The 20,054-nt window shown below is 35.0% G+C and overlaps 1 pseudogene; it reads left to right on the top strand.

Moving 5' to 3' along the window:
• Nucleotides 1–3,267: 3,267 nt before the first annotated feature.
• LOC141701474 (ABC transporter C family member 2-like) lies at nt 3,268–19,123 on the top strand (annotated as a pseudogene).
• Nucleotides 19,124–20,054: the final 931 nt, after the last annotated feature.

The following is a 20,054-nucleotide window of genomic DNA, read 5'->3' as shown; positions in this document are numbered from 1 at the left end:
CTTTATGTTGTAAATTTCACTAACAAATATAGCAACATAGAGGCAAGTCCAGGCCAAGACCACAGCTAACAAAACAAAACATGCATGTAAACAAAATCAGTAACTGAAATAACGAAGAAAAAAACGAAGATGTACCCGAAACCATAGCTTTCAACAGTGACTGAAAATAATGGTTGTGCACAGATACAGAACGCCAAGAAAAGAAGATCATAGCTTCATTAGGCCTTGCTCGAAGCCCTGACTGCTTTCGAAGAGAATATTGCCCCTACCTGCCATGCGTTGGGATGCGTGCAATATCTCCACCAGGATAAAGCAGCTCGGAGTTTATGTTAACAGCAGCAACAAAACCTCCACCTCGACTAGCACCTCAGTCGCCGGAAAACTAACTAACAGCACTTCGAACTTGTGTTTTTGGGAGAGAAATGCAGAGAGGGTGAAAAGAAGAGAATGTAGTGTGGTGAGTAAAATACATTCACTTTAGCCTCTAATATAGGAGAGGAAAAGTGAAACTTCCCACACAATTAATGTATGAATTAAACTGCTCCATTAATAAATAAAATCAAAACTGATCAGATTTTGAATTTAAAAATATTTGTAACAGTTTTTCATTTCACACCCACATTATTATCAGATTTAAATTTTAATTGAATTTATCAGTTACCCAGCCCAACAATTGTAATAATAATCCAGTCAACTGATAATAAATTTGAATTAAAATTAATTCTCAAATAAATAAAATCCTCGCCCAGGTCGCCTCGCGTACGCGAGACGCCGAGACATTCTCCTAAATCGCCCTTCGACCCGGTCCGGTGCGTGACGTGACGGGGTGGCGGCGCACGCACGTGTGTGTACGCGTGAAACACACAACAACACAATGGACCATCACACACCTTAGTAGTTGTATACTATTCATGTGTGTGATACCATATAAAGCACACAACTCCCTTTATTTATTTCAATGTGGGAAAAAAACATTCTCAAAATTCCAAGCTTTTTCTAGCTACTTTCAACTCTCATTTTATATGGATTTCATTAAGAAAATTCTTAAAACCATACATGAAAATTTAAGTTCAAATATTATTGAACAATTTCCAATCATTAGATTTTAGGATTAACATCAAGAACATAATTAAAATTAAGCTCTAAAATCCTAATTTTCTAACAATCCCCCACAAATCCATACGCGATTAATTTTCCATCATGACTTGTTTTCCAGAGTCGGTACCCTTCCGAGTTTGAACCCTCCTAAATCCTCTACTTCAATGGTTATCGGATTCAGATGGAATGTTTCACCTTGAATCTTAATCCGTTTAATATAACCATATTCTATAGACGACGACAAGTCAAAGGCTATGGTGCCAATCTACGACTTTGAGACATTAATGGTCATGTCTCGATCCTGTTCGTCGAATGCTTCAAGGATTAACCCTATCCTCTAATTGCGACCACACAATTACATTCGCTTAGCTGGGCATCTCCAGAGATATACTGCCTCTATCTCGCCAAATAACTTGACCCCATTCAGAGTTTTAACACCCTTGTTTTTCTAGTAGTGTCAGTACCTTCTAGGTTTACAAGGGATAGACTCAGATACTATATTATCATCTATGTAGAAAAGGTACTACCAATTCATCTTTACAGCTTGTTACTACCCATTGAATACACTTCGAGGGATCTCCTCTCATGTGTATTGGGTTCCCACTGTTGACGAATTATGATGGGTTGACAGTCCCATCCCCAACCTTGACTTCAGGACCACTGCAGGTTCCAGTCCTTTAGTAAGAGGATCAGCTATATTATTCTGAGTTCCTATGAACTCTATAGGTATGATCCTATCAGTCACTAAACCCCTTATAGACTTGAGTCTAACTTGGTTGTGTCTCTTAGTTTTAGGATTATGCTTTTTACTGCTAATCTTGTCGATAGTTGTTCGACTATCACAGTGAATAACAATAGCAGGAAGCGGTTTGCTTACTACAGGTATCGCAGACATAAGTCCGTGTAACCATTCAGCTTCCGTCCCTGTGACATCAAGTGCACACAACTCAGCCTCAAAAGTAGACCGAGTAACTATAGCCTGTCTGCTTGACTTCCAGGATATTGCTCCACTCGCCAAGGTGAACACGTATCCAGTCACTCCATTGGAACCAGACTTCTTAGCTATCCAACTTGCATCACTATACCCTTCAAGCACACCAGGAAATCTCCTGTAGTGTAAACTAAGGTACATTGCGCCTTTTAGATATCTAAGTACTCTATCAAGAGCATCCCAATGAGTTCTGTTTGGACAGCTTGTATATCTAGCCAACTTAGACACAAAATATGAAATATCTGGTCTAGTACAGTTAGCAAGTTACTGTAAGCTCCCAATAATCTGAGAATACCTTAACTGAGACACAGGCACTCCTGAAGTATTCTTGACAAGGGCAACTTTCGAATCATAGGGTGTACTAGCAATTCTACACTGTGAATAACCATATTTCTCAAGTATAAATTTCTCTATATAATGAGATTGGGTCAAGGTTATTCCTTCAGTGGACTGAATCAGTTTGATTCCAAGAATCACACTTGCCTCACCCATATCCTTCATTTCAAAATGCCTTTTCAAGAATTCTTTAGTCTCGTTAATAATCTCAATATTGGTTTCAAACAGTAAAATGTCATCCACATATAGGCACAAAATAACACACTCAACACCTTTAACTTAAGTGTAGACACACTTATCACTTTCATTAATCTTATAACTGAAAGGCAATACAGTTTCATCAAACTTTTTATACCAATCTCTGGGAGCTTGTTTCAAGCCATAGATGGACTTGATCAACTTACATACTTTCCTTTCATTTCCAGATGCAAAAAATCCCTCAGGTTGATCCATATAAATCTCTTCTTCAAGTTCACCATGAAGAAAAGCCATCTTTACATCCATCTGATGGATGATAAGACCATGGACTGAAGCCAATGCTATAAGCATTCAGATTGTTACCATTCTTGCAACACTACACCAAAAACAGCCTGTTGTAACCAAACAAATGTTACAATAGGGCCCTTTTAACGTTACTAAAGGCCAAAAACTGCCTAAGGTAACATAAAATTTAAGTTAGTTTTTTCGGTGATAGCTTAGGGTACCTAATCTAACATAAACGTCGCCTACTCTAACATGGCCTTTTCTGTTACCCTAGGCCCCTAAGGTAACAAAAAAATTCCAAATGTAACGTAAAACGTATGTTACATTAGAGAGACATAGAATTTTCAAAATGACGTGGAATGCTGACGTGGCATGCAACGTGGCATGCTGATGTGGCAGTATGGGACCATATTGATGACGTGGCATGTAGTGACATGACATGTGGGTCCCACTTTTATGGTGTATTTTAAGAACCTATGGTAACACTTTTAGTAGCTAATGTAACATTTGTAAGCAAGCTACTAAAACATTTTACATTGTTTACGGTAACAGTTTATGAAGCTAATGTAACACTTTGACTAATAAGAAAGTGAAAATGTACTATTGGTATTTAAGCAACCCCAAATTCAATAAAACATCCAAAACAACAAACATCTAACAAACATCCTCCCAAAACATCCAACCATCCAACAACCATCCTACTAAAACATCCAAGCCCCTACTATAACATCCAACATCCAACAAAAGTTAAACTACATAAACTACATAAAACAAAAGTTAAACTAGTTCACGACTTAATAGATAGCGTTATACGCTTATGAACTTGAAAAATACTGGTACTAAAAGCTGTTGCGGCCAGTTATTGTGTAGCATCATCATTGTCACTTGTAGTAATCACGCACAAGTCCTGGATGTCAATTCTTATATCCGGGTTGGCTTCCACAAGTCCTTTAAGGACAACTTCCATGTTTTGTTGTACCTTTAGCTCGACACCTTCTTCAACTTTCTTTACTCTCTCCTGGAATTTGGACTCAACTTTCTTCACTTTCTCCTCCAGTTCTTCAAATGGAGTATTGTGGCTGTTGCATTCAGTATACATCACTTACCTTGTTAGTGAATCTAAATCTTGCACGAGGATGCTAATGCTAGAGTGCTTAGCTGTAGATCCTTCCATAATTATTATGTCTCAAACAACGTTAGCAGTGGACTGGACAACAAAGAACAACAAAGACACATCAGAGAAGAAATTTACAATATGAACCACTAAAACTATCTACAACAGAAATATTTTACAAGGAACCACAAATTAAAGGCACTTACAATCTAGAAGAAATAAATTTATGAAAGCACAACCACCACAACACATAGTCAACACATAGCCACTGCCCCTACTTTATTTTTGGCCTCCATCTTTAAGTTAAAGCAATGCATATCAAAAAGCAATTTGAAGTCCTTACTCAACATGCCATTATCACATAAATTCTCTAAGAAATTAAGTTACAAATAGATAGGTACATACATAGATCCACTGAAAATTAAACAAAGAAAAGGGGAGGTGAAAAAACAAAATACAAACAACTCGGTTAAAGCTTCTTAAACATTTACAAAGGGACCACCACAAACAAAAATAAAATCTGGTCAATGGATTTACTTGGACTTGAATGGAATTGCTCTGATCACAACCTGGTGGCATAGTGTTGTTAGTGTTGCTCCAATAAATGGTCCTACCCGGAAGATTCACTGTAAAAATGCATAGATTTAATCCATTTAATTAGTGACTAACATGCAAAAAATCAATATTTATAAACAAGAACAAAGGTCTTTTCATCATTCTTAGACTAGTGTAGCAGACCATATAAAATACCCATATGGTCTGAGAATCATGTTGAGCTCCAAAGACCACATTATTATTATCAGATTTTAATTTTAATTGAATTTATCAGTTACAGATCAGTTTATATTCATGTCCAGGTTCAATGAATTAGACTAAGCCCAATTCAGTATCGAACCCAACCCCACAATTGTAATAATAATCCAGTCTACTGATAAATAAATTTGAATTAAAATTAATTCTCAAATAAATAAAATCCTCGCCCAGGTCGCCTCGCGTACACGAGACGCCGAGACATTCGCCTAAATCGCCCTTCGACCCGGTGCGGTGCGGGCCAGGGCGGGGCGACGGCGGCGCGCGTGTGTGAAGCACACAACAACACAATGGACCATCACACACTTTAGTAATTGTATACTAGTCATGTGTGTGATATCATATAAAGCACACAACTCCCTTTATTTATTTCATTGTGGGAAAAAAATATTCTCAAAATTCCAAGCTTTTTCTAGCTACTTTCAACTCTCATTTCATATGGATTTCATTAAGAAAATTCTTAAAACCATACATGAAAATTTAAGTTCGAATATCATTGAACAATTTCCAGTCATTAGATTTTAGGATTAACATTAAGAACATAATAAAAACTAAGCTCTAAAATCCTAATTTTCTAACACTTTGAACCTGTGGAAAGGTATAAGAAAGGCATAAATAACCTAGTAGTGTAATTATGGTTACAAAATTTGTGACCAGGTAAAAATATCAACTATATTCAAGTTCTAGATAGATGCCCTGTTAAATTCTTATCTCTGCAGTAGTTCTGGAGTATCTCATTAGACAAGCATTGATATATGTCTTTAGTTGAGGGTTTTGAGCAATAATCAGTCCACGTCCACTTAGGTTTTAGTTGAATACAAGCTACTACTATTTTTGTGAGGCGTGTGTCCAGAGGCGGATCCTTTAAGGGGTAAAAGTGTCTTCCAACCCCCCTAAAATTTTTAATATAGTTAAATATGTAAATTCAAATAATATAAAAAATAAAAATGACCCCCTTACTTTTCGTAAAAAAGATTGTCCCTACTTAAAGTTTGTTTATTGGTGCAAAAATTTTATTAGTGAAAGTTATACTTTTTTTTTGTTTTAAAAAATTATGAATTATAAATAAATCAAAGTTAGGAATAGATGACATAAAAAGATAGGAATAAATATTGAACGAGCATTTTTAGTTAAACCAAGCGCATATAAGCCATGCACCTGGTGTAAATTACAGTCACAGGACAGTAGTATAAGTCACTAGTGTCACCAACACAAATCAATATTTGTAATCTTTAAACTAAATTAATTTGTATCGAAAAAACAGCAACAGATAATCGCACAAGTCATACACTGTTGAAGTTCAACGATTTTCTCTGGAAGTTTTTAAGAACTTCTGATTCCTGAATTTGTCTAGTTTATTTCATGTAATTAATGTTACTTTACAAAATGAAGAGTCAATATAATTAAGGAGGAAGGTTCAAGAACCATAACACTAAAAAAAATTCTGGAACCATCTTCATTTTGTATAAATAGGAGTAAATCTAAGTTGAGTGTTAGTGAGAGAGAATAAGGATTATCAAACAGTAAGCATTGTAATCCTGAAGTGTGTTATCAATAAAAGTTCTTTTATTCCTAAGTGTTTACATTTGGTATCAGAGCCCGGATTGTCAAAGACGGTGGTCGGCGATCTGTGAAAAATTTAAGTTTTCTATTGGGATTCAAGTTGTTGGTCAGGGACCAAACCTTCTTAGAATTTTGTTGGGCATACTATCCAAGTCACTATGGCAGACATAACAACATCAGTAAGCGGCATCGAGAAACTCAATAATTCCAACTACAATATATGGAGCATCCGGATGCAGTTCTATATGCTTGGGCAAGACTTGTGGGATATTATTAGCAATGGCAACACCACACCGCCCACCAATACAGAGGAGTTAAAAAAATCGAAGGTGAAAGCAAAAAAGGCTATGTATGTTTTGTCAGTAACATTTGAAGATGAGTTGTTGCAGCATATCAAAGATTCAAAAACTTCAAAAGAGGCATGGGACAACCTGGCATCATTGTTCGCAAAAACAAACGATGCGAAACTCCAGCGGATGGAAAATGAGCTCTTATCGATTTCACAGGAAGACATAACGGTGAGTCAATATTTTAACAAAGTTAAAAATATTTGTGATGAAATCTCTAAATTAGATCCATAAAATGGAGGATTATAATTCATGGGCTTAGATCTGAATTTAATAGTATTATCACTGCAACATGTGGATGGGCGAAAGAACCAATTTTAACCGAGTTGGAGAATATTTTATCCAACCAGGATGCTTTAAACAAACAGATGTCTAAAGTATCAGTAAAAGAAGATGATGAAGCAGCTCTTTTTAGTAATAAAAGAGGGTATGAAGGACAAGAGAAGAGAGATACAAGACAATACAACAGAATCTCAAAGGATTGTTAATAGAGGAGGACAGAAGCAAGTTTTCAACGTGGGGGAGCTCATCTGAATCCTGGAAATAAAAACAAGGATGAAATAAAATATCGAAGGAACAATAATCAGTGCTACACCTGTGGAAAGAAAGGTCACTATGCAAGAGATTTTCGATTCAAACGAATGGAAGGAAACACTGCAACATCAAGCCACAAAGTTGATAACAGTGAAGAAGAATGTGACTTTAAGGTGTCTTACGTAATGGACAATCAACAAAAATTCAAGGCATCCTGCATCAGTCAAGAAGATAAAATAGAAAAAATAGCCATCATCACATTAAGTGATAAATTTATAAATTATGAAGAAGATTGGATTGTAGACTCTGGTTGTTCTAATCATATGACTGGAGATAAAGAGAAATTAGCCAATCTGAATATATACAAAGGCAGCCGTGTTGTTATCACCACAAATAACTCAAGGTTAGCTATGTCTCATGCTGGAAAGACAAAAATCACTCCACGATTGAATTTAGAAGAAGTAGAATTGGAAAATGTGATGCATGTGCTAGGTATGAAGAAGAATTTATTATCAGTGTCATAACTTACAAAATCTAAGAATCATATGGTGTTTGGTCCAGAGGATGTCAAAGTATATCGATGTTTTAAATCAGATGATACGCCAATAATGGAAGGAAGAAAACTTGAGTCGGTGTATGTCATGTCAGTGCAAATAACATAAGTTCACAAAACTAGGAAAAATGAAACATCATAATTATGGCATGCACGTCTAGGACATGCAGCTATAAGAAACTTAAAGTAATGATGAAGAAGGCAATGCTAAAAGGTGTGACGCCCTCCAAATCCGGGGTCTAGATTTGGGAGTCACTGACTGATAAACCACAATATAATAGGCACAGTGGCATAAAATAATAAATATGACCCCTTGCATGCAAATGGATCGATCACAGGTTATAGTACGAAACAGGCACTAAAATAAATCAAGTGTTATTACAACCTATAAGTCTATTTCATTTTACAGACTATTCAAATTTTATTACAAACCTCTAGACTAGTTAAACGTCCCAAAACAGTCTACCTGGAAACACACCAAACTATTTACAAGCACACAACCCCTGGTCAAACCTGGAACTTAGGTCTGCTCTGACTTAGCTGAAAGATTAGAATAATAAATAAGTATGAGCGAAAGAAGTGCTCAACAAGCAGTATAAAATGTATGCTTGAAATAATAAACCACAACTTGATAATAACTGAATAACAGGAGATAAATAGTAATATTTGATCAACAATTAAAGTTGAACTAGCTATAAACAATAAATAATAATTTTTAGATTGGAATCTTTCACCGACGGACGTACTATCACATGCTGATCAGCCCATGTGATAGCACTGGATCATGGTTCGTAGAAACATGTCCCAAAATACGAATACTCAAATAATAGGCAATATAGCTGCCTATGGCACAAGTTGTATCATAATATTTCATATAATGCATAGCCCTCCGCTAGACCGTCCGCCCCGGTCACTTACGCATTCATCCAATCCATAAAATATTTTGATCAAAGGAGTCGAATCAAGCGACATCCTTAACAATATAACTCCCTATTTCATATGAAAATGCATCAATTGAATTCCTTCTTATAATTGGTTAGGTTTTAGTGACATTGGCAAATTCATTAGGGATAATCTTATCAAGTCTTTACGCATCTCGAAAGTTGTATGAAGCTATGCTCAACTCTATTTTAAGAGCGCCAATGGTCTTCTTCCATACCAACCCACTTGGACGCATTATCAATCGGTTTGCGAAGGATCTAGGTGATATTTACCGCAATGTTGGGCCTTTTGTGAATATGTTTTTGGTCAATTGTCCCAGCTCATTTCAACTTTTGTGTTAATTGGGATACTAAGTACTATGTCATTGTGGGCTATATTGTCACTTCTACTCTTGTTCTATGCAACTTTCTTCAGTAAAATATTTTCTCTTTCCTATTTTTAGAGCAAAGTAGTATCATTAGACATGATTGATTATGATATTTGCACATCATATCAAATGATCACTCTCTTGATGTTATAATCCTGTTAAACCAACTTATCGATATTAATATATATAACTAGTTGGTAACCTGTGCGAAGCACGGGCCGAAATTAAAAATAATAGTATCATATTATTATTTGCACAAAACTGAAACTCATAATAAATACAAATCTAAATATAATATATCAAATGCTGTTAAAATATGTAGTTAAAAAAATCGAGTATAACTCAAAAATTTCACCGTATAGTTCTAGTTATGCATGCACCTAATTATTTACTTATATAAATGTGATATGTTAACTTGCTAATACGATTATTTTAACGTAAACCGAAGCTCGGATGTCCAACAACAAATAAAAATCGAAGGGAAATAAAATTTACAAAGAGTAGAAGTTAATTTTTGTTAGTTCAGATTTTATTACATAAAATTTTAAAAATAGTTGTATAATTTTATAGTGAGTACCAAGATTTAGTACCTAAACATGGTTTCTTTATTAGTATAGATAGTTGATAACTCGTGCGACACACGGACCCGAGACTAAAAATATCGAATCAATATTTGTAGAGAATTATTCATAATCTGTGCAAAACACGAAATAAAATTAATGTATTAATATCAATAATAAATTGGTACTTGCAAAAAATAGTTATGTGGTTAAAAATAATCGAATCAGTTATGAAATTTTTCACTAGAATTTATAATTCTAGTTTTGCATTGTTTTACTTGATATAAAAATCTAACATATTAATTTTATTTTTGTGAAATGAATTGTATCTCTATCTTATGAACCAAATATTAGTTCTTCAGATAATTTCATTTTAATTAATATAATTTGATAATTATCTTATAATTAGCCTTTTCAATATATTTTATTTAATATTACTTAATTATCGATAAAAATTAATTTACAAATTAAAAGTAAATAGATTCATTATACTTAATGTAATCTAAATACAATCCATAAATTTGTTACTGTTAAAATATGTTTTTTTTAATTTAAAGTAAATAAATATTGTGATGGACAGTAACAAAGTCAATTCGTGTTAATATTTTACTTTGTAGTTAGTAGTTTTTCAAAATAAAAGTAAATATATGTTATTTTACTTAATTTAATGTAACTTAATAATTTTTTAATATAATTTATAAATAAATAAAGTTTGCAGAGAATATAAGTCAATTCATGTTAGTAATTTATTTAGTAGTTTGTAGTTTTTCTAAAATTAAAAATAAGTATAAGTTATTTTACTTAACTTAATAAATTTTTAATATAATTTACAAATCATTTTAAAAATATTTTTATTGTATGACGATTGGATGAACACTAACTAAAAATAAAATAAAATTTATAAAATAGAAGTCGATTTGTGTTAAAAATAAAGTTTATTGAGAATAGAAGTCAACTTATGCCAATTTTGTTACTTTGGTATTTTTAACATCAAATTATAAATAGTTTGGCTTATTAATAAAGAGTATAGATATCATATCAAGTGAAAGTGTTTTATATCTGGATTCTGGTGCATAGATATGACCAAGAAGTCTCGTAAGACATCATTTTTCTTCCTCAAGTAATCAAAATTTCACACTGGACCTTGCAGAGTACAACGCGTGAAGTGAAGCGCTTAGATTCTATTACCAGATCTCCTGTCTATGCCCATTTTGGAGAAGCATTAAATGGCTTGTCATCTATTCGTGCATATAAAGCCTATGATCGGATGACCAAGATTAACGCATACTCCATGGACAATAATATTGTAGAAACTGAACACTGCAATACAAATATACACACAAAGGTGTTTATTCTTGTAAAACTGGGAAAACAAAATGTATTATCAGTGATAATAAAAAAGATGGTTACAACGTTAATAAATAGAAACTGATGCCTAACAAGGTGGCATGAAAACAGACACAACTACTGACATGACTACTAACACGTATCCACTACTGAGACCTTATTCAAACTTCCTAAAAATCCTCTACTGCTGCATGACCAAGTCGTGTAAATAAAACACTCAACATAATAATTATTAAATAACAACAACTAAATCAAATAAGTTCATATTAAAACCCAACAATTTCTCCCTTAATCTAAACTTGTCTCATGCAATTCTTCCAGCCCATATGGCTTATTCGACTGAGCCCTTATGGCTAATAATTTGAGCTCGTATGGCTATTCAACTGAGCCCGTATGGCTAATAATATGAGCCCGCACGGCTATAATAACGCTGGTTTATCATCCTCGACGAGTGCCATGTTTACTTATTGCCTTTTCTCTCTTTCCCATCGTGATTTGCTATATTCTGATGCATAGTGTCCCAAGGTGTTACAGTTGTAGCACCTGATCCTACTCTTGTCACGGAAATAACACTAGTTTTTTGATTCTGAGATGCCAAGAGAAGTTGTTGTCTGTCTGCGCTCTCAGACCTGCCCTTCATCCTCTCCTCGTGAGCTTTAAAACGACCCACTAACTCTTCAACCGTCATAGCTTTCATGTCTCCGAACTGTTCGATATTTGAAGCTATCTGGAGAAATTTATCAGGGACTGCATGTAGGATCTTTCTCACAACACTTGACTCCTCCATCACTTCTCCAAGAACCCGTATGTTGGTTGCTATCCCGCTCAGCTTCATACAAAAATCATCGATGTTATCTGTCTTCTTCATGGTAAGAGACTCAAACTCTCCCTTTAACGTTTGTACCTTAGCCTCCTTCACTCGCTCTGCTCCTACACACATGGTTTTAATGGCTTCCCAAGCTTTCTTTGCGGTTTCTTTCTCAGTAATAGTCAGTAGTACTTCTTCTGGCACGCCTTGGTATATAGCTGCAAGAGCTATCTGTACCGTCCTCTCATCAACAACAGTCTTTGGGTCTTCTTCGATCGCACCCCAAACACCTTGAGCCTTCATGAAAACTTTCATTTTCAGGGACCATGTTGTATAGTTACTTTTCGTTAGAATTGGATAGATTAAACCCACAAAACCTTCTTTTGTCTTGGTTATCTCCATGATTAAGTTTGTGTGTTTGGGTTGATATTTGGGCATACAGCAACTGGAGCTCGGATACCAAATGTAGAAACTGAACACTGCAATACAAATATACACACAAAGGTGTTTATTCGTGTAAAACTGGGAAAACAAAATGTATTATCAGTGATAATAAAAGAGATGGTTACAACGTTAATAAATAGAAACTGATGCCTAACAAGGTGGCATGAAAACAGACATAACTACTAACACGACTACTAACATGTATCCACTACCGAGACCTTATTCAAACTTCCTAAAAACCCTCTACTGCTGCATGACCAAGTCATATAAATAAAACACTCAACATAATAATTATTAAATAATAACAACTAAAACAAATAAGTTTAGATTAAATCCCAACAAATAATAGGTTTACTCTTGTGAATATGAGTGGAAATTGTTGGTTGGCCATTTGCTTGGAAACTTTAGGTTGAGTCATAATTTGGCTTACTGCAACATTTGCTGTTGTGCAGAATGGAAGGGCAGCAAACCAGGAGGCTTTCGCCTTTACACTGGGTCTGCTTCTCAGTTATGCATTAAATATTACAAGCTTATTGACTACCGTACTGAGACTTGCAAGTCTAGCCGAGAATAGTTTAAATGTTGTTGAGCGGGTTGGCACATATATAGAGCTGCCTCCAGAGGGTCCATCTATTATTGAAAACAACCGCCCCCCTCCTGGATGGCCTACCTCGGGATCAATCACATTTAAGGATGTTGTCCTACATTATAGGCCTGAACTTCCTCCAGTGTTGCATGGATTGTCCTTCTCAATTTCTCCAACTGACAAGGTTGGGATAGTAGGAAGGACAGGAGCAGGGAAATCCAGCATGCTTAATGCTTTATTCCGAATTGTTGAACTGGAAAAGGGAAGAATTTGGATAAATGATTATGATGTTTCGAAATTCGGATTGACAGATCTTCGTAAGGTTCTTGGTATTATACCACAGATGCCAGTTCTATTTTCAGGTAAACCTATAAGAAGTCATCTGTTTTATTTTTTGTGTTGTCAGAAAGTTCTGCAGAACAGAAGAAGCCAAAATATAATGGACTTGGGTCAGTTCGGCCCCGACAGTGGCACCTTCCGATAATAGTAAATCTTGTTTCTGTAGAACATAAGGATGACACTCTAAGCATATCCATTCTCTGACAACTTTTATGTTTTATATTAATTCAAACATATAGCATGTGCAAAGCACAGGTATTTTGATCATATTCAGCAGCAAAGCCTAAAAATTATTTTAGGGGTGGTGGGCAATACCTGAGTCTTTAATCAAATTAGGAGGATATGTTTGAGGAGTTTTATTTTTATAAAAACCTTATGCCCTTGAGCTTCTATTTTCCTAATGTTGTTTTTATTCGTCAAGGAACCGTGAGATTCAATCTTGATCCCTTCGATGAACACAATGATGCTGATTTATGAGAATCGCTAGAGAGGGCACATTTGAAGGATGTCATTAGGAGGAATTCCTTGGGGCTGGACACAGAGGTATTTAAGCATAAAACCGAGTGTTTTTAATATATTGGATTGATAATGTACACTTATTTCAGAACAAGTTGTGTTACCTTTCAATCGTATTTCAAAACATTTTATCTTGATTATAAAAAATCTCTATAATATATTTGTTTTCTATGGGGTAGAAGTTTAAATTTCTTGACTACTCAGTAGGTAAGACAGTGAATGATTTCTATCTTTAATGTAGAATTGAATCCATCGCTTGTACTTTAACTAGCTTAGAAACTTTCGTGTCCGTGATTCTCCATTTCTTACTAATATCAGGTGTATCATGTATGTTTGGAAAACTGTTTTTGAAATGTCTATTTGAGGTGAAATAATACACAAAGATTTTCCTTGTTGGAACTAAGGATTATTGCTAAAGTGTAGGTCAATTCATGTAGCATATATTTTTTATATTCTACATATCATTTAATCAGAACAACACAAAATTATAAGATTCTTTTTTATGAGACCATAAACTTCTTGCATGCGATTATGCCTTATATTTACGTAAGAAGATCCTGTCATTTAATAATACCATTCAGAAGGACAACTGTAACGCCCTCCAAACCCGGGTCAGAAGTTTTGGGACCACAACATACACACACACACACACACACCATATTTAAACCTGTATATAAAGTATTATATGCATTGACCTTTCTCTACACAACCACGGATCGCAACAGGTTAAAGTATGAAAACAAGCCACAACATTAACTTTTATTATATCGTACCAAATACCAACTAGTTCAACTTACAATTGCTAATGATATCATTGTTACAATCTTGCATAACTCATCTACATTATAAATCTCCTGCTAGCTCGATCCAACTTAACCGGAAACCCTAGCTCGCACACTGGACAGGGAATCCTCGTTACCAACACTTTCCTTTTCAACTGTTGAAAATATAAAAATATTTGCAAGAGTGAGCTAACTAGCTCAGCAAGTCATAATAGCAATAACGGGGGTTAAACAATAACCAATTGAAATGATTAAGAAGAATCAAGTTTCTGAATAAGTAATGATTAGAATTGGATATTCACTTTTCATTTAAAAAAAACCAAGGTTAGGCTGCTGATCAGTCACGCACTAACCCCGAGCAAGGCTCTCAGCTTTGCTCTATATACTGGATCCAAGGCACGCATTGGCCTACTATGACCACGAATCTGTTCCGACCACGAATCTGGTCCACATTTATAAAACCATCCAATTCTAAAACAATTTAAAAATGATAACCCATGTAAATCAACAAGCTGAATCATAAACAATATTTATCTTGAAGCATAGGGTGATTCACAATACCATGAAGGTATAACAAGAAATTCAAAAAGATTGGCTTTCAATAAAGGAAAGAATCAGAATGTAGAGTTCCAAGGATTGGTCTTCTGTTTAACAAGGAATAATGGTTGGTATGTCAAGCAATTTAATATCATAAATCAGTATGTGGTAGATATGTATTTGTGGAGTAGTATCGTATGTGTCTGGCTCGTATCTGAGAATTCAACAATCAATGGTTTATGAAGAATAAGGCTTATGGCTCAAGATCAATAAGAATCAGGGTTCAAGGTTAAATAGTTTAAAGCGCTTGCAATATAAAACAAGAGTTATTTTGAATAATAGCAACATGTTATGAGAAAGTTCGAAAATGTTTGCAATATATCTTGAAGAAGGTTTAGAAGTACTTGCCTTATCACCGACGATTTCCACTTTACTTGTACTCATCTAATAGTTTTACTCATCAACCACTTTCCTTCTCTTTCTAAGTCTTGCTTCTATTTATCCATCACTTGCCTTCTCTTTCTACGCTTCGATTCTATTTATGGATCACTGGTTTTCATTTCTATGCCTTGCTGACTCTGCTAGGCATCACAAGTATCTATCAATTATTCATACTCATATTATTCTAATCGTCAGATAGACGTCATAGGCTTTTATCTACCCTTCGTTTCACCCAAATCCGATTTACGGATTGAAAGTTATGACTAAAACAGTAAAACCATAACCACATAGGCATATAACGCATCAATTAGTTAGCATGTAGCACATAACACGTAAGGTATTCGATCAAAATGATTTTTCAAAGAAGATTCGGGGTTAAAATGATTTTCCAGGTATTTAATACAAATTTTTGAACATATTTCGGAATTAAAACGGGACTCCGAATCATTTTATAATTAAATAATAGGGTTCGAACACCCGAATCTGATTCTAAAATAATTTTATAATAATTATCGAGTCTTGAAAATAATTTAAAATAATATTTTAAAGCTCGAACTATTTTTCGGAATTTTTAAATAAATTTTTAAATAATTAAATCTAATTATTAAATCAATTAAAATTAATTAATAATTAATTAAAATAATTTAAAACTAATTAAAATTAATTAATAAAATAATTTCGATTTATTTTTGAATAAATAAATAATTAAAATAATTTTCTGAATTTAAAATAATTAAATAAACATTTTTTCTGATTTTTAAAATAATAAAAATATCATTTTCAAAATAAAGTAAACAGAAATCCTGTTTTTGTACGTTTTTAAAATTAAAATACGAGTTTTGTAAATAAGGGAGACTTCCAAGGGCCAAACTGCAATTTGACACCCCTGGTCGTCTTCCCCGACCTTCCCGCCGGCAGCTTTTCCGGCGGCCGGAAAATCTCCAGAATCGAACCAAATTCAGGGGGATTGTTCCCCTACATCCCAGCAACACATATCTGTATTCAAATCAAGCAAAAGATCAACGATTAATTCGGAAATGCAGCAGGAAAAGTTACGCCGCCGTCGAGTCATAAACTCCGGCGAGGCCCTTCCCGAAATCCTCTGTTTAATTTGTTTATACCATTTAACTCCCTGCTCCACGATCTATTCATTAGGGCCCTCAATTTCAACACATAACCCCAAACAAAGAAAAACCCAAATTGCAATTAAAAACATTCAAACTCTATAAACCCTAATTTTTGAATTCGAGAATCAAACTCCATTTTCTACATGTTATTGAACTCTATTTTTGACATATAATATACCAAATTGATCAGGAGAAAATTATTTACAAGATTATGCCATCAAATCACACAAACAACATCAAGAACAAAAATTCCTATTTTAATTCATAAATAATTCGAAATAATATAATTAAATCAGAAAAATACCTTGATTTATGCACAAAATGGATGGTTGATTCAGAAAGGTATTTTCAGAGCTTCGATTTGATATATTGTACGCCCGAATCGGAGTTCGATAACGCCTTCGTTCGTACGTTTGATTATCAAGAACGCGACATGAATTCGATATTTTCTCTGTATTTTACGGGATTTTACTGACTGATTGTAATTATACGAATAAAATGAAATGATAAAAGGGCTATATATATTTTTGGAATATTGGTTCGTTTTGGATCGTTAAATTAGTTGCTTAGCCGCTAAGTAACTGTAAAAACGATCCGATTTGATACCTGTATTGGATAATTATCCAAATCGGGCTTTTTATAAAATACTTTATACAAAAATAATGTAATAATATCCCGTCTTTCGAGAATACGGGTTTTGTTCGTTTACCGAAATGATTATCGTATCGAAAATCTGGCGTCGGGCCGCGCACGGGTCAAACCGTAATCCGGATTGAAAAAGTCAAAACACGGAAAATGTCCGGAATTACCAGATTATGTTAGGAAGGAGTTTTCGGAAAAGTTTCGGGTTGTAAAAACGTAAAAACGGTTGAAGTCGGACAATTCCCGGCTTTATAAAATAATTTTGTAATTATTCAGAAAATAATTAATAAATTCATAAATCAATATAAAATCATATAACAGTCCAAAAATTACCAGAAAAATACCGTAATTATCTATATTTTATTCTGGTCAGACTAAAATTAACATACTTATACTTTATCACATATAAGCATCCACATGTCCACACCAATCATAAGATAATTCACCAAAACTCATATAAAAAATATTTATTGATAAAAATAATTACATGTGATATCCCGGATATTACAACAACTTCCGCAAGTTAAAGAACATTTTTAAGGTTCATTAGATGTCATACCTACTGTTACTCCAGCAAAATTATTTCGTAATTTTTTTACCTTAACTTTCCGAATATTTCCTCAATTTTTAATATGCATAAAGAAGGGATTAAGGGCCACAGGTGCGTCAATGAGATATATTTTCTTATATCGTTTCTTATATACTTATAATAATTCTACCATCAGATTTTCAAGACAAAGTCTGAGCAATCTGAATTGCAGAACTCGAAGGTTCTTGGTATTTTACCTACGCCTGTTTTATCTTTTTTTCAACTAAGAGTTATATCTTTGGTTCAACTTGTTAAGGTATCGGAGGCAGGGGAAAATTTCAGTGTTGGGCAGAGACAACTACTAAGTCTTGCTCGTGCATTGCTTCGTAGATCAAAGGTTCTTGTTCTCGATGAAGCAACAGCGGCTGTTGATGTTAGGACTGATGCACTTATCCAAAAAACCATTCGTGAAGAATTTAAATTCTGCACGATGCTCATTGTTGCTCACCGGCTAAATACAATTATTGATTGCAACCAAATTCTTTTGGTAGATGCGGGTCAGGTATGGAATATATCTCGTGTATTTACTTTATGTTTATGTTTACACTAACTTGCATTTGTCCAAAATGCACATTTTTTGTTTTTCTTCACAGTTCAGGATAACTATGTTTTAATAATACCATTCAGAAGGACAACTTCAGCATGTTAAAGAACATTTCAAAGGTTCATTAGATGTTAGACATACTGTTACAACAGCAAAATTATTTCGTAATTTTTTTACCTTACCTTTCCGAATATTTCCTCAATTTTAATGTGCATAAACAAGGGATTAGGGGCCACAGGTGCGTCAGTGAGATATATTTTCTTATGTCGTTTCTTATATACTTATAATAATTCTACCATCAGATTTTCAAGACAAAGTCTGAGCAATCTGAATTGCAGAACTCGAAGGTTCTTGGTATTATACCTACCCTGTTTTATCTTTTTTCAACTAAGAGTTATATCTTTGGTTCAACTTGTTAAGATATCGGAGGCAGGGGAAAATTTCAGTGTTGGGCAGAGACAACTACTAAGTTTTTCTCGTGCATTGCTTCGTAGATCAAAGGTTCTTGTTCTCGATGAAGCAACAGCTGCTGTTGATGTTAGGACTGATGCACTTGATAGTACATACAACTCCTGCAGGGCCCTGCCCCGGACTCCTAACTCCACGCAGCTCCTGGGAAGACTAGTCCTGCACACCACCAGTCCTGACTGGCCTAGTCCTGCACACCACCAGTCCTGCACACCGCCAGTCCTGACTAGCCCAGTCCCACAAGCCCAACCTTGATAAATCCCAGCACGTGAGACACTGACCCAAGCACATGATGGGGACAACTGTCACACATCAATCATGGGAATAATCAGGGCACGTGTCAGAAGATCCTCAGAACATTCCTCAGCCAATCCCGCACTGACACGTGTAAAGCATCCACTCCCGCCAGGTGTCCTCCGCTCCCATAACCAATGGCCACGATTTAAAGGTACCAACCCCAAAACCTTACCCTTGGGCTATAAATAGCCCAAGAAGTTGAGATTTTGGGGTTAATCACTCTCTCACACTCACATTCACACACAACCACCTTACATTCTTATCTATCTTCATCTTCCCCAAAAGCGAGTTCTTACTCTCACACCGGAGGCGCCGGGGGACCCAAACCCCCTTCCTGTGTTGTTTTTTAGGAACCCCACCACAGCTACACCTCACAGCGACGAAGGATCCAGGCACGACGTCGAAGGAGCGGCCCCGCCACCAGGAGTTATCATTTGGCGCTAGAAGGAGGGGGCGAACATCCTTGGGTCTCGGTGCCCCTGGATTCATCTTCATCAACAAACTCTTAAAAGGAGTCCACTTATTTGACTAGTAAGAACCCAAGCAACCAAGTTCTTTTTTCATAAACATGAATGCTGTCATTTTAAGCCACGTTTGTGTGTGCTCATCATTTTAGGCCACATTTGTGTGAGCCCGTTTCATTAGTTTCAGCCACGTTATTGTTGGTTTTGTTGATTTTGCTGTAGTTTGCATATTTCCTTTGTATTTACTACTACCTTGCTGAGTAGTCCCAGGAAATTGTATAAAACTAGTCCCAGGAAGCTATTTGTGGTTCTTTGTTGTTTTTCTGGGTAGTTTTTGCAATTTACAAAAAGCAACCTTAAATCGATACTTTATGTAGCCTATTATTGTTAGTTGTTGTTGGTATTGTTGAGAAATGGCAAGACCA

This window comes from Apium graveolens, unplaced genomic scaffold, assembly GCF_009905375.1.
Source record: "Apium graveolens cultivar Ventura unplaced genomic scaffold, ASM990537v1 ctg39, whole genome shotgun sequence".
Lineage (NCBI taxonomy): Eukaryota > Viridiplantae > Streptophyta > Magnoliopsida > Apiales > Apiaceae > Apium > Apium graveolens.
The sequence above is the reverse complement of the archived record's forward strand: the minus strand, read 5'-3'. Positions and strand labels throughout refer to the sequence as shown.